This window comes from Echinops telfairi, unplaced genomic scaffold (assembly GCF_000313985.2).
Source record: "Echinops telfairi isolate 266 unplaced genomic scaffold, ASM31398v2 ScPeMD7_7467;HRSCAF=8505_1, whole genome shotgun sequence".
Classification (NCBI taxonomy): Eukaryota; Metazoa; Chordata; class Mammalia; order Afrosoricida; family Tenrecidae; genus Echinops; species Echinops telfairi.
The window spans coordinates 16,731,499-16,758,209 of record NW_022111368.1 but is presented as its reverse complement, the minus strand read 5'-3'; positions in this window follow the sequence as shown (position 1 = coordinate 16,758,209).

Below are 26,711 nucleotides of genomic sequence, written 5' to 3'. Positions count from 1 at the left end.
AACAACCACTGCACTATTTCTTCTTTATGACATAATATCCCTCAAATGAATTAATCAATGACTACACAAATTGGCTGCTCTTTTAAATATTCTGGTTATGCAGACTTCAAAATATAGATTAAATTCACCCCTCTTTTTGTCCTCCATCATCTCCAGCCCAGCATCAAATCATGCTCATAATATTTCAAATTAGAATAACCATCTGCTAGATTTATACCACCTTCTCCATTTAAAAGAAAATCTTTTTATCGGGGACTCATAGCCTTTACCACAATCCATCCATCCATTGTGTCAAGCACATTTGTGCATAGGTCATTTTCATGATAATTTTCAAAATGTTTTCTTTCTACTTGAGCCCCTGGTCATCTTTCCATTTGTGTTTCTCCTCCTTTCCCCAAGACCTTCTGTAGCATGCTTCACACCTTTGGTTTCACCTTCCTCTCGTACTTAGCCTCGAAGTATTTTTCTAGCGATGGCTATTTTTTATTTCTCCTCTTTAGTTCAAGACCAATAATGTGCACACATTACTAATTGAATAAGTTCAGCCTCTTCCCATCTTTTAACTTATTCATTCATAGTCTAATGTTTTATTTCTTCCTTTTGGAAAAAGACAAGGAGGCCCAATGTCATAATGGGTTGCCAATTGAATTACTAAGCACTCGGTGAAACCCACAAGCCACGGCCAAAGAAAGATGAGGCCGTCTGCTCTTGTAAAGATTTATAGTCTTGGAAACACATGAAAGAAGTCTGCTTTGTCCTATCCACCACTTGTCTGTCACTTTATTGTCTGTCAGTAATCAGACTGTGGTGGCTTCTGGGTTGGGGTGCTGCTGGGACCCATGTCACCAGTGTTGCCAACACCAGCAGGGTCACCCTAAGTGAACAGGTGTCAGCAGAGCTTCCAACTAAGAACAGACCATGGAGAAGGACTAGCTTGTCCACTTCTGAGGACTCGGCCTTAAGGACAGAAGGGAAATAATGTCAGATACTGAAAACTCATAAATAGACGCAGAGCGTTGTCAGAGATCGTGCCAGACGATGAGCCTCTCCGGTCAGAAGGTACGCAGAATGTCACTGAGAAAAAAGTGGTCAAGACCTTCATTTGCCGATGGGGCACCACTCAATAGGCGAAGAAACAGCTGAAAACATCTACTAACAATCAGAACTTGAAGTATACTAAGTATGCATTTATGAAACTTAGAAGTTGTAAAAATGTAATGTAATGCATAAAGATTGACATGCTACTCCTCACTGGCATTGAGTCAATCCCCATGGCTATAAGATAGTGTAACTGTTTAAGTTAGTGGAGAGCCCAGTCTTTCTCCTTCAGGGCTGCTGGGGGTTTCCAATGGCTGACCGTGCGCCACCAAGGCTCTTATGGTGACACCAGTGAAGGAATAAAATGACTTATTGGGCAAATCTGTTGGATAAAACCTCTAAGTGGTTAAAGAGCAAGAATGTTACTTTGAGGACTAAGTTGTACCTCACTCCAGTCTTGGTAGATTCAGTTTCTTTATATGCAGGGGATGGTAGATAATAAATAAAGATGACTACAGAAGAATGTGTGCATACGAATTCCGGTGTTGGCAAAAAATATTGAAAGCATGATGGACTGCCAGCACAGGAACACATCTGTTTTGGAAGAAGTATATGCATCATGCTGCTTATAAGCAAGAAGGGCCAGCCTTTACCTCATGTATTTGGGGTATGTTATCAGTAAGAACCAGTTCTTGGAAACAGATATTGTGGTTGGTAAAACAGAGAGTGGACAAAAAAATAAAAACACCCCTGCTGTGAGGGCTCCGGCGTACTAATGATGCTACTGAGGATGGCATGGGGCTGTTGTAGGGTTGCTATGAGTCAGGCCTGCTTCAATGGTACTCAGCAATAGCAATGAGAATGCTTGGAAGGCTGCTTTCCTATCTTTAGGGAACGTTTGGATATCTTCTTTTATGCAATGTTTGTGCAAATCTTTTACTCATGTTTAAATAGAAATGTTTGCCGTTCTATTCTTGTATACATATTTCATATGTGTGTGTTTTGGAAACAAGTCCTTTTCTCAGATATACAGCAAATATTTTCTTCTGGACTATAGCTTATGATTCCACGTTCATAGCAGTGACAATGATTTACTGACAACTTTATTTTCAATTAAGTCCAATTTATCTTTCTTATTTAGTTATGACTCCCCCAACCCCACCTCACTCCCCCAAGTAGCATAGCAGATTCCAGCCCATACAAGGATTAGTTGAAAAGTATTGCTCCCAGGGTTTCAGTTCATATATACACAGGTTTATCTCAAACAAGATATGTTTATACATGCTTCTGAAATAGTGGATGGCTGCAGACAAGTTCTCTCAGTAATGTGCTCTTCTTGTATCATTAGGCTGTCTGTGACAAAAAGGTATCATCCAATCAATGGCTTTAGAGGGGATTTGCATAGCTTGTTAAGTCCAAGGCAAGCAGGTCAACTCAAAATATTATGGTCACTGGTTTTGAAATCTCAAAAGGGTAATCTTGAAAGAATTTCTCCAAGGATACAGGGCAATCATAAAGGCTTATTATGAAGAAATTTTAAGGAAATTGAAACCTGTCTTGTGATAAAGGCTGGAACAGGGTACTCTGAATTTTTTTTTTTTATCACAACAATGCACTTTCTCTTCCTGTGATTGTATCAAAGGTTATCTGACAATCATTTACTTTGGAAACTTTACCTCATCCACATGGTTGGCCTGATCTTGCTCCTTAAGATTTCTTTTTGTTCCAGAAGTCAAAAAACATTTTAAAAAGATCATTATTTCAGTCTCTTGAGCTATTATAACTATAATTTTGTTGAGGTGTAACTCAAAGAGGGTGTGTTAGTCTGGGTAGACTAGAGAAACAAATCCATGGGCACACATATGTGTATAAGAAAGAGATTTATATACAAGAGCAATTGAACATTGAGAAAACATCCCAGCGAGGTACAGATCAAGTCCATAAGTCTGATAGTAGCCCATATGTGCAATACCAATCTATAAAGTCCTCTTCAGACTCATACAACACTTGCAATGATGCCAAATGTAGAAGATCACAGGCCAGTGGGTAGAAAGTCTTTGGATCCAGTGGCATTGGAAACATCTCAGCACTGGCAGGGGTCTCTGCATGGCTTCTCCAGTACCCAGAGCTGCATCAGGATGGGCCCATGTGTCTTGTCAACTACTATGTCTCCCAGGGTGTGAGCAAAGAAAGAGAAGTGTCTCCTGCCTCCAAGGAGGAAGTACCAGATTTCCCAGAATTCTCAGGAGAAGGCCATGCCCACACATAGGCCTCATTGGCCATGATCCGATTGACAGACTAGACTCCACCCCTTCACTCATAATCCTCTCAAACTGACGATTATGTAACTACAGAGGGCATTCCTCACAGACAGAGCTGGGAACACTTCCTGCAGTAGTTTATACATCTAGATGGAGGCTAGCTTCAGAAACACCAGGTTTATATTTTGATTTGTTTGTTTAGTAAAGGTTTCCATGAATGTGAAACAATACTTTTTGTCTTACTCTTATATTTTGGAGGGGAGAGGACACAATTCAATCATAACCTGTGGATTTTCCTTTTATTCTGTTAATGAGAATTGCATTAATTAAATTTTGAAATATATCACCAACCTTGTATTTCCCAGATCAATATTAATACTCCTGCCCATTTATATGAATAATTAAATGCATGCACAAATAACATAACTTATTTATTGCTGCATGACATTTAATTTATACATTCATACCATATTTCTGAGTTTAATTTACTAATGCTTTGTTGGGTTTCTTTTCTTTTTTTCCATTGGTCTCTTTTTATGATGGATATTCTTTATCAAGAGTCCTGATAGCACAGTGGTTAAAGGCTTGGACTACAAACTGAAAGATGGGCTGTTTGAACCCACCAGCCTCTCCGTGGGGGAAAGATATGAAAATCTGTTTCTTTGTAGATTACAGCATTGGAAAGCTTATGAGAAAAAGCTCTATTGTGTTCTAGTGTGTTGCTTTGAGTTGAAACTCACTGGATGATTTTGAGTTTTTGTTTTGTTCTGGTTATTGGTATTTTTGTGGCACACTTTTCAGATTTTGTATTAATGTTTCTCAAGCCTCATAAAACAAGCTGAGAAGTGTTTTACTCTTTTTTCAGAATTAGGATTACTCTTGATTAGGATCACAATGGGAAGTTCTATTTTAGGAGTGATGAAAGACACAAATATAATCTTGTTCATTTTGTTTCTTGCAGGACTGGGTTTAAAGTAATAAGGCTGGCAGTTGGCAACTGAGCACCTTTTCACAGCAATAGTTCTCAGCGAGAGCCTTGTCCTGCTGAGGTCACATTTTCATCTTTGAGGGAAATCTGCATTCTCTGTTTGCAGTGAAGGTTTACGGGCTTGTTCCTTTGATCCACTTTGGAGTCCTTTTGTCACTATCCAGCACTCTTAGAGAATGGGCTGAGCTCTGTGGTAGGACTGTACTACATACTGCTGACCGTCCTTCTGCTCAACGCTCGGCCACGGGGTTGATACCCAGAGTACTCACCCATCAATGTCCTTCGTGCAAGGCTCTGTCTTAGAATCCTCTCCTGGTGAACTGATCACTCCACACTAGGGCAGGGTCACTCGTACTGATTGTCTGTTTTGCTTATTTGGTTTAATCTTGAATTTTGAATTACATATTGTCTAAAAGGAGGGAAATATCAATTTTCAAAGCTATTGTTATATAACTTGGAAAATAATAACATTCATCTGTGAGTCATGCTTTTATTTTAATCTGTGCATAAATCATTTCTTTTAGAAAGATCAATACATGCTTCCATGTATCTTTTCCTCAAAGAATCCTGTTCACAAATTAAAACAACAACAAAATAAAGCTAGTTGTTTTACAGCTTGGAATTAAGAGAAAATCATTTAACTTTATTAAACTTAATGCAGGTTGTGTATCCTGAATCTGTGAGATAATTCCAGACATCTCTAATTAAAATGTGACAATTTTCATAATTTCCTCAATGAATGATTGGAATCCCTACAACTACCAATACAGGCAAGTAGCTATAGCAGTGGTGAGTCTGTCACCAGTGATAGCCCAGCATCATTTGATACCATATTACAATTGCTTCAGATATCTCAAAATATTCTTCACACTCATCGCTACTTCAAAATCATAGTCATTTTTGGACCCTCTGCTAAACCTTATTTAATGCATTACTAATAAAGCACACTATGTCCATCTGTGTCTTAAAAAAAATATTTCCGGAATGTTATTTTACTGTGATTTGTTTTCTTAACATACAGGTCTCAGACAGTTTTCACATAAAACTGTCAGATCCACTGAGAACATTGAGTTGAACAATATTTTAACGTGGTGTCTTCTGGGCAAAGTCTTGATCTTTCTGTTTTATGCACATAAAGTGCCTTGGTGGCTCCGTGGTTCAGTGCTCAGATGCTAATGAAAACGTAGACCATTCAAACCAATGAGTGGCTCTGTGGGAGAAAGATGCGGTGGTCTGCTTTCTTAAAGATTATATTCTTGAAACCTCTATGGGAAGTGCCCCTTTCTACTAGAGGGTTGCTAAGAGTTGGACTTGACTAGATGGCAAAGTAGTGGAATAAGTGTCTAGAAGAGTGAGGGGACGGACAGACAGGAGCGTGCCACAGAGGCCACGCTCGGGGTCAGGAGAGAGTGCTCTGGAAATTGTTTTGAATGGAGAGTTGTTCTCTTTTGTGGATGTCGCCTGGTTAGCATGGCTTCAATTCCCTGACAGGTCATCTGACTACTGCACAGCAAGCAGTGCAGCTCTTCTGGGGTTTTAACAGAATTACTTACACCCATCAGCAAGAGTTAAAAGAGCATCAAATTAATTTGCATGCCATTTGCCTAAGAGTTGGTATTTGTTCATAAAACCATCTAGGCTGCTTCCAATTAATTTTCAGGTTCATTTGTTCTTGCTGCACCAAGGGCTGTGGCATCCTGATTCCCTCCTCTTCCTTCCATTTCCTCTACAATCTCATTACCATTAGGGACCGAATTGGACAACCAAGGGAGGAGGGGGAGAATAGGCCATGGGACAGTGAACCGAGATTGTAAACCTTTCTTCTTTCTTGACTCAAAAAACAAACCAGGCACCAATAACTATATACAATAGCAAAACAGACAATACAATATGCAGTAAACCAGGCATATCATTTCTGGATGTTCCTTAAGCTTACCAGAGGTACCCCCATCTACCTCGCCTCAACACTGGTTCTTTGCTCTCACTGAAATGCTAGTCCCCCCAAATATTCATATGATTCATATTTTCAAATAAGGGTTGTCAAATTTATAGGGGATTCATTTAGATTTAACATTTAAATGTCCATCAAATATTTATTTAGTGTAAGTAAAAACAAAATAAAGAAAACAAACCACTGCCTCTGAATTGATTTTGACTCATACTGAGCTTTTCCGGCAGGGTAGAACAGCCCTTGTGGGTTCTTGAGACTGTAAATCTTTATATGAGTAGAAAGCCACCTCCTATCAATCTGTTTAAAACTGAAATGCTCAGGGAAACAATATAAATTAGTATGATAGAATGTGCTTCTTGTGAGTAGATATAATTTAAATTGCGCAGTATCTAAAGGAAAGTCGTGGGGAGGAACATCGAGGCAGGGACAGGGAATGCAGGTCAAACAGGTATAGTCTTGACAGAAGTGTCTTCTGAGGGTCATCGTACATTTCCTTTGTGTTGGTTGCTTGGGAGCTAGAGTCAGAACAGTGCAGGGCTTTAGGGTCAGTCAGCAGCAAAAATAGTCATCCAAGACCTGTTGTTATACATCAAGGACATCTGGTCATTTCATTATGAAGAAATTTGGCTCAAAGAGAAGGTTTTGTTCCCAGCTTCGAGTAGAGAGCGCTTTCAGCAAGGGCCCAACATAACTTGTTTAGGATTTTGGGATGTTGACAAACCCTGTCTCAAGTCATTTATGTCTTTCCTCAAAGATCATGTACTGACAGGTCATCATTGATCACTCTTTCCTTAATTAAAAAAAAACAAAAACACTTATACAATGTCTACCCTGCTCTGCTTAATTTTTTATTCATCACAGTTCAGCATGGTATTATACATGTCTTTGCTTAGTGCAGCCGATAGGACCATATAAATAGATAATGACACATTCAAATAGGTTTAACTTAAGATAGCTTAATAGGGCATTATTTACAAAGTTTGGGCAGGACTGAGGGACCCTAATAAGGAATGATGAAGTAACTGAGGCCGGTAAGGTTAAGACACTACCACCATAGCCAGACCTACAGGTACAAGGAAAGGAGGCAGTTGCTACCCTGTTTCCCCAAAAGTAAGACATCCCGCCAAAATTAGACCTACTTACAGTTTTGCCTCTCACTGAAATATAAGACATCCCCCTGAAAATAAGATTCCCCGAAAATAAGGCCTCCCAAAGCTACCATAACTCTGGACTGTAGTGGCAGGCACCTCTGCTCAGCTCACTGTTGGCTACAGCACAGCCGGAGCAGACAGGAAGTGTGAGGTCTCTTTTAATAAAACAGTAAACAATAAATGTGTACCATATTCTTCTTCATGGAAAAATAAGACATCCCCTGAAAATAAGACCTAGCGCATCTTTGGGAGCAAAAATTAATATAAGACACTGTCTTATTTTCAGGGAAACAGGGTAGAGTCTATTGAGCACTGTGACTATATGGGATAGCTGCCTGACAGAAGCTGCGGTTCGTTAAAGAGTTAAACGAGTAACGCAGGGCTCCTTTAGTGTAATGTCAGAATTGACTTGATGGATGGAGTTGGGTGTTTTTGTTTTTGTCGTTAGGTGTCATCCAGTCGGTTGTAGTCCATAGTGACCCTGTGCACAACAGAAGGAAGTACTGCAAGTCCCCTGCCATCCTCACGGTTGTTCCTACGTCTGAGCTCATTGATACAGCAACTGTGCCAATCTATCTCATCAAGGGGTTCTTCTTTGTCACTTCCCCTCCACCTTACCAAGCATGATGCCCTTCTCCGGGGACTGGGCTCCCCTGACAATATGTCCAAAGTATGTAAGACTATTGCCATCCTTGCCACTAAGGAGCACTTTGGCGATACTTCTTGCAAGAAAGATCCATTTGTCCTTTTCACTAGCAAATGGTGGTCTAGAAGGCAAGGAGCTGCAGGAATACATACTTCTTCTTTCTTTCATGTTACCTATGCTCTCCTGCCTGGGTTTCCTATTGACCAAACCCAACTAGAACCTGAGAAACAAAACTTGTTGAAAGAGTTCAGAGAGTTCTGTATCAGAAACATAGAGTGGATTTGGATGGGCTAATGGGCAATACCCGACACAGCAAGCTTCTGTCAGTCTCCCCGACAAGAACGTAAGCCTCATGGAAAACTCATGGTGGTAGCAGTGTTATTTTGTTTCCTGCTCTTCAGGGTGCTAGATGCTAAAAAATATGTGAAGAAGTAAATATGTATGTCTTTTGTATATGGTAAGACGGGGTTGAATTTGGTAAAACAGGGCACTTTGGAAAGGGCTGCTTATAGTCTTGTCGGCTACTGGGTTTAGAACAAAAACAGTATTTGTTTTTAGGATTATAACCATATCAGTTATTAGAATCTAGTATTCAAAGGGAAGAAAACTGACAGAAGGTATTGGTTCACACAGTTGATATCAAGCCATCAGATAGAGTTATTATCACAGGAGGTTATAGTACTACTACCAAACAGCATACTGTAGCAGTCATACTTAGAAATGTAGATAGGTTTCTGGCATCAAACAGGCTTGACAGTATGTAACGTAATCCTAGCCCCTGAGACACCTGCAATAATGCCGAATGCAGGAAGATCATAGGCCAGTGGGTAGAAAGTCTTGTGGATCCAGTGGTGGTGGAAGCATCTCAGCACTGGTGTGCGTCTTCATGTGGCTCCTTCAGCTCCAGGGTTCTGGCTCTATCAACATAGCTCTAATTGACATGTCAGCAGGAAGACAAAGCAGAGAGTAAGTGTGGGTCTGGCCTCCAGTGAGCTATTGATCGCCATAGCACCTCCAAGTGAGGTCATCAAGCTCTGACCTGATTGACAGGCTAAACTCCTCCCCTTCACTGTTAATGGTCTCAAGTTGACACCAGATTATGTAACTACCACACAGTGAGAGTGACTTCCTGTTGAACCTCAGTGTAGGCTTTGATGGCATTTGTATTCTCCTAAAAAGCGTAGACAAGAGCTAAAAATCTAGATAGGATGCTTTGCACCTTAGAAATAGAGGTGAAAGACTGTTATTATGGAAGGTAACTAACATTTTTGTTTGCTTACATTGTGACAGATGGAGTCCTTTTTTATATGTTCCCTCATTAAATCTTCATAATGATTCACATGTAAAATTCATAATTTTTTTTCCACTTTATACATATAGAAACTGAGATACAAGTTCAGAAACTCATGCAAAGTCTATTGAGTAGCTCTCTTCATCTATCTTTTCAAGGAAAGAAAAATCTAGATTTCTAAAGAAAATTTTCTTCTGGTAGTTAAATTTATATACATTGTTAGTTTGACTGAAATGAAGTTACTCCTCTTATTATGTCATCAGGCTAGGAAATGAAGGTGTCTTTTTTCTAGTAAGATAAAGTAAATAATAGCATGCATTCAAAAGAATAGCTTAAAGATTTCCAACCACTGGTTATAGGTGATGTGTGGTAAAATGTATTTTTTCTTGTTGCTGTTCTTTTGTTTTTTCTCTATACTGTGTTAAGGAGATAGCAAACAAAACCTAATAAAAAATAAATCAAGTGACTATGTCAACAAAGGACACTTGAAAATTCAGGATGAGTCATGGGCCCGACACTTGTGATCCTAGTGCCTATTCATTGTAAATACTGGTTTGTATATTTGAGACCCTGGAAGCTATCATGTGAGTGGTGTTAACATTAGGTCAATATTAACTTTCTTAGTCAATCTTGAGGGCTTTAGAACATACCTTTAAACGGCTTCTATTTTCCATCTATCTCGAAAACAAAATAATGATTCTTCCCGCTATCTAGTCATTTTTACATCTTCACTGTCTCACCATCCCAAAAGAGAAGAAAGAGTCAGTTGGAAGGGAATTTTTATTAAGAAATCTGCCCAAAGTATTGGTAACTTAGTGTCGTCATCCTAAACTGTCACATTTCCTATGTGTTATAAATAATTGGAGTAAACTGAGTACTGACAGTTGCTATAATGGAAATCATAATTATTGAGACTTACACAGAACATTCATCTCAGCTTTTTTTACACTAATCAAGATAGATTTTTTAGGACCTCTAATTACTCTCCTATTAATTATTTATATTCGCCAAGTGTTTTGTGATTGTTCCTTTGTTAGAATAACCCTGAGCTATGTGAGAGGACCAATGATTCATTCACACATCTGGCAGCTGTGAGATTGCCTGCTCAACTAACCACTGGCTAAGTCACACATCCTCAACATAGCTCTTTGCTTAGAGTGTCTCAGCATTAACAAAAGCACTAGAAACGGAACAATAATATCCTGTCTTTCTGTAGTACCTTATGTCTAAAAAATATCGTTTACCTTATATCATAATGTTGGTGCCATTGAACTGGTTCTGACTCATAGTGTCCCTGTGCAAGACAGACAGAACCAAACCCTGCCCGACCTTCTAACATGCTCACGAACATTCTAGGTTCAACCCCCTGTTGCATCGACCGTGTTAATACATCCCATTGATGATCTCCTTTTCCAATCACCCTTTTTTTTTTTTTTTTAACAAGCCTGGTGTTTTTCTTCACAGTCTAGTCCCTCCTGATAACACGTCTAATGTACAGGAGATGAAGTTTTGCCATCCTTCCTTTTAAGGTGCTTTCTCATTGAACTTCCACCAGGAAAGATGTGTTTGTTCTTCTGGCAGCCCATGGTGTTTTGAATATTACTTGCCAATGCCAAAATTCAAACCCATCAATTCTTCCTCAGTACTTCCTATGCCTTGTCCAGATTTTTCATGCATGTAAGGCATTACCTAATTATGAAGATGATTGCTTTGGAAGAGATTCATGCTTGATGGACAATTATGTTAAGTATTTTAATGACGGTTGACAGCAAACCTTTACTTTTTCTCCATTTAAAAGCTTTTTATTTTGTGATAGGTAGGAATTTACCTTTCAAAGAATCAATTTTGTATTCAACAAATTATACTACTTATCAAACCCCCAATCACGTGTCTTGCTCCTCTATTTGATTTCTCTTCCCCCTCATGCAGAATGCCATCTTCCTTTCCAAAGCTAAGTTTATGCCTGTTTACCTTTTAGCCTATCACTCACCAACCCTCAGCCCCCAGAAAACACCAAAGTTTGTTTCTTTTTGTATGAAGACTTAAAAAAAAATTATTTATAACAGTAGTCTTAAACAACATTTGATTAACTTCATTCAGCGTCATGTTCTCGGTGTACATCGGAGCCATGAGGTACCTCACAACTTCATCATGAGTCTCTAGTGATGCATAGTGTTCCATTGTGTGTATATACCAAAGTTTATTTTCAATAAAATTATCCCAAAAGTCAGTACTTACTCCCAATGTCAGAAGGCTAGCTGCACCTGAACTTTTCTTAAAATAAATAAGGAAAGAAAAATAGCATGGCTGTGTCTGGTGCACCTTAGTCCTCAAAGGGATATCTTTCTAACATTTTAAAGTGGTTTTTTATAGCAAGTTCATCCAATGTAATATGATTTTATCATATATGAAATTGACCATTTTAAAATGATATTTATAGAATTTACCACAGGATACATACAATACACCTTTCTGTCACTGGACCAATTAGGCCAAGTGCCTGGCACCCATATTCCCTACTTATACTCAGAGAAGATATTGAAAATCCACATTGGAGTTGCCTGGCTTATCCCCACTCCAATAATAATGCTTCTGAACACAGCACTTCAAACAATTGTCTCCAATCAATTGCTTTTTTTCTCCAGAACCAACTCATATTTGTCGTGTAGCATCCACATTTAGAACACCTCAGTGTAGGTGAGCTTATTCTATCTCAAGGGAGCTTATTTCCCTATTAACTCTAATTGTGAGAAGAGTTTTTTCTAAATACTCTTCAGTGGTGTATATATATAAACCAGTAAGTGGCATGTTAGACTTTGTCTTACTTATTGATTTGCCTACATCTTAAAAACCTCTATTGGTTTCACTTCTATGTATCTCTTCACTGGAAGGTTTCAACTCTAATGATAATGGAAAAATGTAAACCAACTGCTGGTATTTTAAAATGTTCTATTTTATGTTCCAATACATCCAATTTTTAATAATGAGTAATTCATGTTGTAGGTGTTAAGGATATTGTGGATTATCCAAATGGAAAAAAAAACAGGGGAAAGGCTCTTAAAATATTTTTTAAGGAAAACAACAGGACCGATGGTTCTGGAGAGACCAGGGGGAGAAGGAGGCAGGGAAAAGGAGCAGTGAGCAAACACCATAGACAGGAGAAAAACTAGAGAATTAAAGGCAGCAACAAGGAGGACATAGAAATTCTTGTTGGTGATGGCGGTGGAGAAACAGCAATCTAGCTGAGGAATTACTAAGCGGTGAGTGTAGTGGTGGGGCAAGAGGAAGGTAAAAGGCAACAGAAGAAAGATCTAGGAAGGAAAACTATGAATAGAGGTATCAACATAGGTGTGCACTCATATTAACTCATAAAAATAGAAGTATTGGCCCATGTACATATATTTATATGGTAATAAATTGAGGAAGTGGACAAACTTTGTGCCTCTGCTCAAGCCCTCCCTCAACGCAAGAACACTTTATTCTAACAACCTGACATTCTGTGATGCTCATCATCCTGACAGGATCGCTGAAGACAAAATGGGTGCATAAGCAAATGTGGCAGAGAAAGCTGATGGTGCTTGGCTATCAAAAGATTCAGCATCTGGGGTCTTAAAGGCTTAAAGTTAAGCAAGTGGCCATCTAGCATAAAAGCAACAATCCCGCATGGAAGAAGCACACCACCCTGTGTGATCATGAGGTATCAAAGGAATCAGACAACAGGCACCAGCAGACTGCCCCCCACCCCCACCCCGACCCCCGCCACCAAAAACAACATATTGTTGAGAATGAGGAGGTGGGGGCAGTGTCAGAGCAGAGACCCCAAACCCATCTGTAGGCAATAGGACATCCCCTCACAGAAGGATCACAAGGAAGGGATGAGTCAACCAGGACGCAGTATAGCACTGGTGAAACACAATGCTCCTCTGGTTCTTTGTGGATATCTCACCCACTCTTCCCACCCCCACTATCATGACCTCAGTCCTGCCTTTCAGTCTGGCTAGACAGGAGCATGTATACTGATACAGATAAGAGCTCACAACAGAAGGAATCCAAGTCAGATAAACCCCTAAGGAACAGAAATGGAAGTAGCAATACCAGGAGGATAGGGGAAAGTTGGGGGTGGGGGGGAGGATTGCACTGATTGACACATAATCCCCCCTTGAACAACAGAATTGTGGGTGAAAGGATACAACAGTCAGTGTAAGTATGAAAAAAATAATAATTTATGATTTATCAAGGGGTCATGAGGGTGGGGGGTGGGGGTGAGGGGAAAAGAGGAGTTGATACCAAGGGCATAAATAGAAAGTAAATGTTTAGAAAATGATGATGGCAACATATATACAAATATTCTTGATATAACAGATGTATGAATGTTATTTGAGTTGTAAGAACCCCAATAAAATGATTAAAAATATGTATTTCTTAAGGATGATGATAGATGGTCACTATGAGAGCCCCAAAGTTTGAAAATTTGAAGAAAATTCAAAGTTGAAACTTGAGCGAGCTGGATTCTGAAATTGCAGGAGACCCCCCCACCCCCACCCCATAGATAAACGATGAAGTATAGTATAAGAGAAATAGGAAAGGGATATTATGACTGTGTATAAAAGATCTTCTAACTAAATAGTTTTCTAATTTAAGCTAGGGAGCCTTTTAAAACACAGATTCCTGGACCCTTGGGTGACTGCTGAGAATTTGCATTTATAACAAGGGCCCCTGGTGGAATATTGAGTTAGGCCTTGGACTGCTAGCTGCAAGATCAGCAGTTGAACGCGCCAGAAGCCCTCTACAGGGTCATTGCCAGAGGGGATCACTTGATGGCAGCATGATTTGTGCTTCAGCATCCTTGACTTACCAAAAGGTTATACATTGCTTTCTCTGTGTCTTATTTTCTGGGCAGTGGGAGCAGTTAAGGGTCAGGGTGAGCACATTCTTCAGTGAAATCTGGAAGCTTTGTCAGTCTACCATGAAGTCCATTGGCCATTGTTGACCATGGAGCTGCAGTTGTGGAAATAGAAACTGCAACTAGTAAGGGAGGAGGTAAAGAGATCGCAGATTACAGCATCTGGTGTGGTGGGGCAACTTAGAGTTCAATATTTTGCAGATGGGGCACAGACATCAGATACATCTCCGCACAGACCTCTGTGCACATTTCGGCAGCGTGGTATACGCACGAGATCCGGGGTTCTGAATCTGCAAGGGCAATTAGGACAGTAGCCTTCTCCCAAAAGGCATCACCACCACTGCTGAACAAAGCAATATTTGTAAATCCTCTCATGCCAACACATCCACCTTCACAGTTGAGGGATGACAGTTGACTTTAACGTATAACTGGTCACCTCATTATTGTCTCAACTCAAAAGTCCTTTATGTTCTTTTCTCCACTTCACTAGTCTCTTTCCTTGTTTCAATTATCCATTCTACCTACCCGATAATGTGATTACAGATGAAATGATTCTAATATTTCAATTATATGTGCTATCCCCATTTTGGCAATGCTTATGCAATGGAAAATGTTTTGCTTTAAATTAGGACCATTCTGTACAGCAGCTTAGTGGTTGGTATAATGGAGAAATTCAAAAGCAATTAGCTCTGCCTTGTAATGTAAGTCAGTCTATATTTGCAAATCTGTAGGACTGGGTTCACTCTTTATAAACCTCTTATCATACCAACAGCACTAGAAATGAATTTTGGTCAAATAATTCTTTCCTTCCTAATCTGGTCCTCATGTTAGAGATCACAATACACATTATGCCACTCTAGAGTTCATGACTGTTTTCAGGATAAAGAAGAGGATGTAAGATCAGAGAGAAGGAGATTAAAGAATAAGTAAAATCTGCAGAGGAAAGGGGAAGAGGCTGAGTTGAAATAGCTTCTCATAATGTTTTTTTATAACACATTTTAAAAATTGTGAATGAGGTTTACATTTAACATTATCAATTTTTTTACTCAACAATTTAATTTATGCTACTCATCAACCCCCACCAAAGTTTACCCTATCTCCCTCCATCCCATCATTGATTTATCTTCTTTTTGTGCACTGTTATCTTCCACTTCATTCATTTTAACATCTGGCAACCGAACAACTACTTTCTGAGATTTCTGTCATAAAGAAAAGGGAAAAAAGGCAAAGACGTTCAATGAAGAAAATGATTTTGGAGGTCATGATGTTTTTCTGTATTTGCTGGGGTCTTACTCTTTAAGCACATGCTTGGCAACTTCTGATGGATGATATTTGCAAGGGCTTATTCTCGCTGTGCTTTTCCTAGGAGGAAGCCATTGGGAGCATGTTAATTCTTCCAACTAAGGCAACATACTGGCATGAAGCAGGGAACCAACAGAGAGGTCTGAGGGGCTGGCCCCACACACAACAACATGGACATCACCACCCCTCCCCAACCCCGCCAGAAGAATTCACTTCAGAGGACAGCACTGAAGCTACAGCTTAGGGAGAGGGACATGTCTGATCAGAGCACACAGGAGCAAATGAAGGCAGAGGGAGAGAGAGTGACGCACATCCTGGCCCACCAAGCCTTGAGGATGATAACCCTGATCACAGCAGCCAATGCACAGAGAAAACCATATGGCCGGCCCCACTAAAAGACACAATGCCCCTCACTGATCCATCGCGCTAAGAGGGACAACACTGGAGACACAGTGGGATAATTGTGCCAATCAGACTACACCACACTGAGGTGAAACACAAGGGCATGCAACAAAACAGCAAGGGGTGCAGAGCAATAAAGTCCACAGGGAATACAAAAAATAGACTTTGGGGCCAGGGCGCAGCACCCCATCAGACTCCACTGGAAAAAGCTCCTAAAGGTCAATAAACAGACCTTGAACTATTTATAGGCTTTTATTTTTTTGTCTTCGTTTTTTTGTTTGTTTTTCTTTTCTTTTCTTTTGTTGCTTTGTTTTCTGTCTTGTTTTTGTGCATATTATTATATCTGCATGTCTGTCTAGATAAGATAGGAGGGATAAACAATCTGGAGGAGAAATCAACAGGACTCATGGTTCCAGTGGAAATGGGAGAGGGTAAAATGGAGAAAAGGAAGTGGGTATTAACAAACCCAGGGGCAAGGGAACAATAAGTGATCTAAAATTGATTGCGAGGAGGGTAGAGGAGGCCTGGTAGGACTTGATCAAGGGCAATGTAACCAAGAAGAATTACTGAAACCCAAATGAAGGCTGAACACGATAGTGGGACAAGAGCAAAGTAAAAGGGAATAGAAGAAAGGGCTAGGAGGCAAAAGGCTTTTATAGAGGTCTAAATACAGGCATGTACATATGTAAATAGATTTATATATGATGATGGGGAAATAGATATATGTACATATGTTTATAAGTTTAGTATTAAGGTAGCAGATGTACATTGGGCCTCAACTAAAGTATCCCCTCAATGCAAGAACACTTTGTTCTATTAAATTGGCATTCCATGATAATCACCTTACCGACACGATCACTGAAGACAAAGTGGGTGCATAAGCAAATGTGGTGAAGCAAGCTGATGGTGCCCAACTATCAAAAGATATAGTGTCTGGGGTTTTAAAGGCTTGAAGATAAACAAGCAGCCATCTTGCTGAGAAGCAACAAAGCCCACATGGAAGAAGCACACCAGCCTGTGTAATCATGAGGTGTTCATGGGATCAGGTATCAGGCATCATAGACCCAGAACAAAAAATCATATCATTGTGAATGAGGAGGAGATCAGATTTGAGATCCAAAGCCCATCTTTAGACAAAGCCAGGCACAGCACCGCTGAAACATAGAACTTTCCTCTAGTTCTTTCATGCATCCTCCCCGGGACTACCACTATCATGACCCCAATTTCTACCTTACAAATCTGGCTAGACCAGAGCATGTACACGGGTATAGATAAGAGCTGGAGACACAGAGAATCCAGGAAAGATAAACAACACAGGACCAATATTGAGAGTAGCCATACCAGAGGGTAAGGGTAAGGTTGGGGGAGAACCGATCACAATGATCTACCTATAACTTTCTCCCAGGAGGACGGACAACAGAAAAGTGGATAAAAGGAGACAGTCAGTATAAGACATGAAATAATAATAATTTTTAAATTATTAAGTTTTCATGTGGGAGGTGGGGGTTGGGAGGGAGGGGAAAAATGAGGAGCTGATACCAAAGGCTCAAGTAGAAAGAAAATGCTTTAAAAATGATGATGGCAACAAATGTACAAATGTGCTTGACACAATGGATAAATGTGTATATTGTGATAAGAATTGTATGACTCCCCAATGAAATAATTTTTTTTTTTTAAGAAAAGAAAGTACAGCACACTTGAGATACCATCTAGCCTCTTATTTGGGACTTGGAATTGGGTCCAGTGTATCCCAGGAGGATTTGTCTTCTCAGTCCAGATCGATAAACTTTACCTTGGAACCCATTTCTGTTCCCAGATTACTGCTAAGGCTTTGTCCATACAGAGTTGGTTTGAGCAAGTGTTGTCAAAACTCAGGCTTTCTTCCTCAGTAACCTGGTACTCAGTTGATCCTGACTCTTCACAGGACAGTCAGACTGTGGCTCAGGATTTCCCAGACTGTAGATCTTTACAAGAGCAGACAGTCTTCTATTTTCTCAAGGAGTAGCTAGAGGATTTGAATAATTGACCTTGCAACAAGCAGCCCAATGGTTAGTCCAAGAACCTCTATCAGACACCACACTCATTGACAACTAGTCAATTAGGACTCATAGCAACACCCTGTGGGTTTCAAAGAGTTTAACTGCTTACAGGAGTTTAAAGTCCAGTCTGTCTCTGGTGGAATGGCTGGTGGTTTTGAACTGCTGACAGGGCAATGCCATGCATGTGAGTCTAGACCTGTGCTCCACGGGGTTTCAATGGCTGAAGTTTCTAAAGCTGTTCAGCAGGAATTTATATGATAACTTTAACTTTTAACTTTTTGATTAGCAGCTGAAACCTCAATTATTTGTGCCATTCAGGAGCCCTTTATTAATAAAAATTATCATGGTATCAAAAGAATAATACATTTTAAGTCAAAATTATAAAATAACCAGGAAAGAGTTGGACAAAGGAGAAAACATTCTTGAAAATTTGCAGAAGCCATCTTTACATTATTGTAAATCAACCGTTTATGTTGTTTGTGGCTCCGCAGAGGACACATTATTGCTGTCTACTCCCACCTTCCCCCTTAGAGTTATTTCTGTACTTATCAACAAATGACCTCAATGTAAATGACTTTTCAAATGTCCTAGCATTTTATTTTATTATTGCTTATTGACTTCAGGAGACCAACTCTGAGGGAACGTTTTTCTTTGTGAAATGAAAGTGGATTTTCCTTGGTTTGGGTTTCTCAGTTTGTGACATCCCCTCAGTGCCCTGGGACTGCTCAGAGCTGATACAAATGTCTTGCCAGGAATTGATAATGAGTGTGGTTCCATTTCTAAGGCTCTCAATTTTCCCCCGTTTGGTTGGATAATTGCAAATTGGTCTTGCAAAGCAAAGGAACTAGAAGAGGCCAAAGAGCTCCGACAAGAAGCCTCTGTTCTCGCTTCTTTAAGTCCCTGGGTTGTTGTGTTAGGGGACAGCTGTTACTGAGAAGAAAGAGGACCTCTCCGGTCATAAGGGAAATGCCAATTAGAATACATTAACTGGTTGTTTTTTTTTTTTTTGCTTAAAATCCATGTAGCTTATCTTGTCTAAAGGTTCTCCGGGGTCATGGGAGCATGGGTCATAGTGTGAGGTCTGCTTTGCAAATTTTGGTCTTGTGTCATTTTATATTGCATGAATTGTTTTTCTCTTCCCATCAATACCTCCTGTTATCATGTAAGCCCAGCTCATGCTTGGCTCCCGGACAGTTCTTCTTTGGGTGTAAAAGTCTTGGCACTTCTGCTTCAATTTTGGCGGTAAGATAGAACATTTTTCAATAATGCTGCTTTCTCTATTCCAGTGTGTTGTCTGGCAAAGAGATTTACTGGGAACACATCCAATGAAAAGGAGAGGAAAAGAAGAAAAAGAAAACACTGGCTTTGGGAGGACAGATGACAGCTACCCTGTTCTGTGGCTCACAGATTCTCCTTCCAAGTCTCCACGTCGTCACCTCAAGCATCTTGGCATTTCTTGTGAGAAGAGTTCTCTGTCCCACCACAAAGCCCTGGGACTCCCTTTGCCTCTACCATCATCCCATGCCAAGCAGTGAAGAAGGTGATCACCTTGGTGCCCAGGAAAAGCAAGCATCTTTGTCCTGAGTTCTCTGAGCTGCCCAGCCTTGACCAGGTTTGCATTTTTTAAGTTTCCTTATAAAAACTGGCTTCTCGAGAGAGCATATAGAAATAGAAACAACTATTCATATACTTGTTTCTTGGGTACTTCATGAGAGCTTTTTTGAGTGCTTCTCCCCACCCTTCATGTATTCACTTTTTTATCTAAAATTTTCTTTCAAATTAATATAAACTGTTCTCTGAAAGCAAGCTTCTGCTCCTCAGACATTTGAGATGGTCGGTGTCTGGAAGTGGGGTGCCAAGAGGAGAAGGGGAAGGAAGCATGGTGCCGTGGTCCGATTGCCCTGAGAAATTCTGTGGTCCCTTCCCGAGGTTCACGAGAGGAGACATCTCTGCCGCCTTGTCACTAAACAAGTACAGTACAGTTCCGGGGGGCGGTCAAAGACCTACTGTTGTTTCTTCAGGGGAATGAATTATTAATTTATCAGGAAGAATCAAAGAAAAACCTTGCTGAAATGTCAACAGTTCTTCATCTCACAGTAAAATTATTCCTGACGAAAGTAGCTAGCCCTTGATTGTTTCTCACATCGGAACCTTTGCTTTTCCCATAATTTATTTTATTAATTTGCTGATGTTTCAGTAAGGGGAAATGATCCCATATACAATTATTTTGTTGTTGTTGTAAGTTTCTTTCTGGGTTACAAAATGATGAATTGTATTTTTAACACTTCTCTCTCTCTTTCTAAAAAAAAAATCAATTTATTGAGGGCTCCTATAGCTTTTATCAGATCCATACATACATCCATTGTGTTGAGCACATTTGTACATTTGTTGCCATCATCATTTTCAAAACATTTTCTTTCTACTTGAGCCCTTGGTATCAGCTGCTCATTTTTTTCCTCGCTCCCCCATGAACCCTTGATAATTTATGTTATTATTATTTTTTCATGTCTTATACTGGGCCATGTCTCCCTTCACTCACTTTTCTGTTGTCCATCCCCCTGGCAGGGGATTATATGTAGATCATTATGATCATTTCCCTCTTTCTCCCCCAAACTTCCCATTCCCCTCCTGGTATGTCTATTCTCATTATTGGTCCTGAGGTGTTTATCTGTCCTGGATTCCCTGTGTTTTTAGCTCTTATCTTTACCCGTGTACATGCTCTGGTCTAGCCCAATTTGCAAGTAGAATTGGGGTCATGATAATGGGAGGGAGGAAGCATGAAAGAACTAGAGGAAAATTGTATATTTCATCAGTGCTATACTGATTGGCTTGTCTTTTCCTTGTGAACCTTCTGTAAGGGCATGTCCAACTGTCCACAGATGGGCTTTGGGTCTCCACTCTGCACTCCCCCTCATTCACAATTCTCTCAAAATACACATACACATATAGTGTGAGCGGCTTCAAACAGTCCATGGAAAATCCATTATCTTTTAACAACACCATTTTTTTATGAACATTTATAAGCTCTCTATCTCTCTCTCTACACACACACACACACACACACACGTGCATGCACACTCCCACACACATATACACATATATATGTATATACATACACACACATATATATGTATATAGATATATATATATACACACACATATACCCTGGGTGGTACAGTGTAGATGATTGAAGTTGGTGGTTCTACCTCATCCAGAAGATAGAAAAAAAGCCCGAGAATTTGCTTTGAAAAGCTCAGTCACCAAAACCCCCATGGGACATCGTTCTACTCTGATTGACTCCATGGCAACTGGTAGGTTCTGTGTAGATGATAGTTGGTGGTTTGATGAAGTGAGATGTGTTAGTGTGGGTAGACTAGAGAAACAAATTCATGACACTCATATGTGTATAAGGAAGAGCTTTATATAAAGAGTAATTGTACATTAAGAAAATATCCCACCCCAGTCCAGATCAAGTCCATAAGTCCAACATTAGCCCATACACCCAATACCAATCTATAAAATCCTCCTCAGACTCACAAAACACATGCAATAATGCTGAATGCAAATAGGTGCATTCAGGCCAGTAGGTGGGAAGTCTTGTGGATTCACCTACATCTCAGTGCTGGTAGGTTTCTCCATGTGGCTCCCCTAGCTCAGGGCACTAGCCTAGCTCCATGTGTCTTGTCAGCTGCAGTGTCTCCCAGGGAGTGACCTCACATTCTGCCTCCAGTGAGCTATTTATCTCCTTAGTGCCTCCAAATGAGGTCACCAATCTTCAACCTGGTTGACAGGCTAAATCCACCTCTTCCCTCTTAATCCTCTCAAATTGACAACAGATTATATGACTACCACAAGAGACTTACACATTTTTTACTCTAGATACATCTTTTTTTAACTTGTGAAAGAATGCATTAGAGATTTATTAACATACACATTTAAAATATATTTAACAAATATATTTTACCTTGAATAAAAATATATTTAAAAACGTATTTTTCTATCTTTACTCATCAAAGTGTCAAAATCATAGGTTCTGCATTGTTTTGGAACAAAGATCCATTTTAAGGGCTCATCACAGTCTAGGGGGCTCCGTAAGAAACATAATCACTGAGGTGGCACATAAATTGTTCCAACCTGGCCGATAAACACAGGTGGGGTTAATTGAAGGGTGGAGCAATAAATGGCTTCATGAGCCTCGCCTTTTGAGTTCTTGGGCCTCTTGCTTTATGATGGTCGGACCAGGGTGCAGCTGCCTTAGCTAATTCTCTGCCTCAGCTGACAAGGCTCACTTCCTGCAAGACATCCCTGAGGAGAAGCCACATGGACCTACCCCAGTGCAGCCCTGGGTGCTGGAGCAGCTGTGTGGCCAGCGCTGAGATGTTTACTCATTCACAGATTCAGCTTTTGTCCTGCAGTCGGCATCATAGTGTGGACTTTGTGAGATGGAGGAGGACTTTGTGGATTGGTATCAGGCATATAGGTTAATGTTGGACTTGTGGGTTTGGGCAACACTAGGTTTGGATGTTTTCTTATGTGCACTTAACCTTTATATAAAACTCTCTTATACATATGAGTTTCTGTGGATTTGTTTCTCTAAAGTACCCAGACGAACACAATCTCCTTCTCAGTCTCTCTAGCTGCTGTCTTATACCCTCTTCATCTCTGCTGTTCCTAACACTCTATTCTTGAATAGTGAAGCCTGAAAGAATGGATGTGACTACCGAGCCATCCAATACTACAGGGCTTCAGTAAGTTAACAAGTGTTAAACATGTTGAAGCTTGTCTAGCGTATTTGTGCTTTCAAAAGTGGAAAAGGAGAAGAGCTATTAAAAGCAGAGATGACAACTTGAGATAAGCTGACTGCAGATGGTCAGAACATTATCTTTCTTCCTCTTTGGGACCTTGCGTGAAATCCCCTCAATTAAGAGTTGAGCTAAGAGCTAGAGGACGGAATCGAATGTACTGTTCAGCTACTGTGGACTGGAAGTGCTGTAGCACTGCAGAAATAGCGACTGGTGTGAAGGCCCCCATTGTGGGGATATGAGAGAAGAAGAGAAAATGCGAAGCATCCTAGACCCGAGCATACAAAGAGGCTCTCCGACAGAGGAAGAGAAGCAGCTTCTACTGCCCTCAGCAATCAATATAGAAGCATACCTCAGTAATGATACTGGTTCACTTCCAGGCCACAGAAAACATGTTTGTTTTCTCAAATAAAACTATGTCTATATAGTAAGCTATAGATTGCTAACCACCAGTTCATATCTACCAGTCACTACCTAGAAGGAAGACAAGATTTTCTGCACCGGTAAAGATTTATAGCCTTAGAAACCCTATATAGAATCCCAATGAGTCTGAATCCTACATGCAAGTGTTTTGTTTGTTTTGCTTGACTATTAAGTGTGAAAGAGTGTTATGAAAATGTTTGAAATATCATGAAAATTACAAAAACAAGATGGAGAGACATGATGTGAAAACACCCCAGAAAATGGCATCAATAGACCAGCTCAACTCCAGAGATGTCGCCTACTTTCAATTTGTAGAAAGCACACAATATGTGAAGCACACTCGTCTGCAGCCCAGTAAAATGAGTTAGACTTAGTGCTGATAGAGAAGGAGGATGGAAGTGGCCTGAAGAGTCTAAATAGAGTAGTGATGTCCAGTTGGAAACATTCACGCTGTCTCTAGAGAAAATGTCTCTCTCTGATGTGGTCTTTGGACAAAGTGAGGTGTTCCTGCAGTAAGCTGGGTTTTTTTCCCCCTGAAAATGACATACACGTGTAACTAACATCCATGGGAAACTAACATGTGAGGTTGTTGTGAGGTTAGGCTTTCATTTTTTCTTCCTTAAAATCAAGCCGGAGCATGAGTCAGAATCAACTCGATAGCAATTAGCAACTGTAAGGACTGAATTTCACCTTTGTAATTTCACCAATTATCAAGAGAAGATTAATATTAACCACTACTAGCCTCGGATTTCAGAAAAGCTAGAGGTTCAAGTCCAACAATAGCCTCAGAAGAAATGGCTAGTTAACTAACCGCTTCTTGAAAATCATCCATTAAAAATCTGTCAAGACCCTTTTACTCTGGCACACATGGGATCGCTATAAATAAGAGTAGATGCCAGGGCAAGACCAACTGCAAAGTTACATCAGCTCCTTTGTGGGGCAACAGCATTATATGACTCCATGTCACATGTCTTGTGTCATAGGTATCCTTTCTCACTGCAGCACTGGACTTCTGTCAGCATTGAATAGATCAGGCCCTGGATTAAAGTGCTTGGTTCGAATTATAGTTTATGTGCTGGTTTTAATTTTCTGATTTGCAAACTAGATAATAATAATGACATTACTTTTCATATTGCTCATGAGGATAAACTATCTATGGTAAACAAAAACAAAAAACAACAACAAAAACCCTCATTGCCAAGGAATCTGTTCTAATTCACAATAGGACAGAGTAACTCTGCCTAAGGGTTCCCAGAGCTGTACTCGCTACATTTATAGAGTCCATCTTTCGCCCAAGAAGCCCCTAATCTGTGCAAACCACTGACATTTCGGTTGCACCTGAATACTTAACCACTGTGCCATGAGGGCCCCTAATAGACTGTAAAAACAAAAAAACAACATCCCACCCCCACCCCAAACAACAACAACAACAAAACAAGCCCACTGCCATCGAGTTAATTGCAGCTCATAGCAATCACATACTGGGTTTCTGAGACCCAGTCATTATGAGAGTAGACAGTTGTATCATTTTACCCAAGGAGGTAGGTTTAAACCTAAAGGTTAACAGCCCAACTCACCAGCTCTTAACCCACTGAACTACCAGGCTGTTCGCACACATCAGCGCTCTCTCTCACTATATATCTATCTATATATACCTCGAGCTACGTATACCTATATCAGACAACACACATATTCTAATACAGGAGATAGCTTGTACATATTTTTTCTGTTTGAGAAATCATTATATACATTTTAAGAACTGGGCCAAAATTGTATTTTCCTTCATACCATCTTAATATTTTGTATGTACCTTGAGATTAGTCCTTAGGGCTTAATATATTGTACTACAAATCTGTCTGTGTTGCCCACTCGCTGTGGGTAGTTTGAAAGCTGTAGGCTCATCTCATTCATCCTTGTATGCTCTGTGTCTGGCATTTATCAGAAGCTTAAATGATCATTGTAGATAGCAAAGAGGAAAGAAAATCACTTACGAATCACTTGAGTAAGTAAATTGTAAACCACCACCTCCACAAGCGTATGAAATAAGTTGAGCAGATAGTCTAACTTTTCTTATTTCCTACTGTATTCTTTAATATGCAACATTTAATATGCAAAAAAGTCTTTAATATTCTTTAAAGATGAGCTGGAAAGCCAAACAAGTAATTTTGAATAGAAGAAAAAGCAAGACCATGTATTGTGTAATTTTGTATAATTTTGATAAGATGGTTTTAAAAGCCTTGCTATCACAGGTAAGAGATGACAATTGATTAATGATAACTTAGTTTTAGATGGGAACACTTAAAGGCAATATGGCTATGTAAGTACCTGAAAGAGGTACAGCTAACCAATATTAAGTAGTTGACAGCCTAGGGATGAACACTAAATAGATGGAAGAAAGAAAAACCCTTATGTTTTAAACATTTTCTCAAATTTTGTCAAGGAAACAATAGGAATGAAAATTGGTTGAAAGTCAAGCTGTGTTAGCACCTCATTCAAAAATAATAAAATAGGTTGATTTAAAGACACTAGAAAATCAAGTTGCATTTCATAATCTTCTCTGCATATTCGTCAAGAGAGCAATGGATTAATTCTTAATTTAAGCTCTAAATTAAGTTTAATCAAATCTCAATCCTGGTGGCAGTTTGGTCTTTTACTCTTGGTGGTGTTGAAATGTAAAATGATTTCTATGAAATACAATGAGCTAAATTTAAATATTGTGGTTTCCCCATTATGCTTGTTTTAACTACTGGGATAAACAAGCAGCATGGTTCTATCTGCATAGCTGCATAACTTTAATGCTTATGAAGATGGGATGAATTCCCAAATGATTCAGTAGGGAGATACATTCTAAATGAATAGATGCTGTGGTGGATTTTGTGCTGAGTTACTGGCCTTTGTGACCTCACGGGGTCACGTTAGTCCCGTGGATGGGCATTTCTACTTCTTAGCTGCAGAAAGATGAGGCTGTCTGCTTCTGAAAGCTTTACAGCATGGAAAACCATATGGAGCTGTTACTCTTTCTGTACGGTTGTGCTGGGTCGGAATGGACTGGAAGGTAATGAGTTCTGGAACGTGCATGATGCCGCTTGGTTTATTTTGTTTAATTTATACAGAACTCCACGCAGAGGCATTGCTATCACCCTTACACGCATGATAGATGTGAAGCTTGAGGAAATCATCTGCTCAAGTAATTAGTGGCATAGACAAGTTAGGCTTCTGATAAGCTTATAGAACTACACACATTCCCACAGTCCGGAAACCTACATTATCATTATCGCCATCAGCAGCAGCAGCAGCATCACCACCATCAGCCTTAATTGTAATGAGTGCATGCTGCGTTTCATATCGGGCTCTCCAAGCAAGTTCTCTTAATTCCATGTTGTACTTTCCAGAGATTTTTAAAAAAAATTTTTTCATTTTATTAGGGGCTCATACAACTCATCACAATCCATACATACATCAATTGTGTAAAACGCGTTTGTACATTCATTGCCCTCATCATTCTCAAAACATT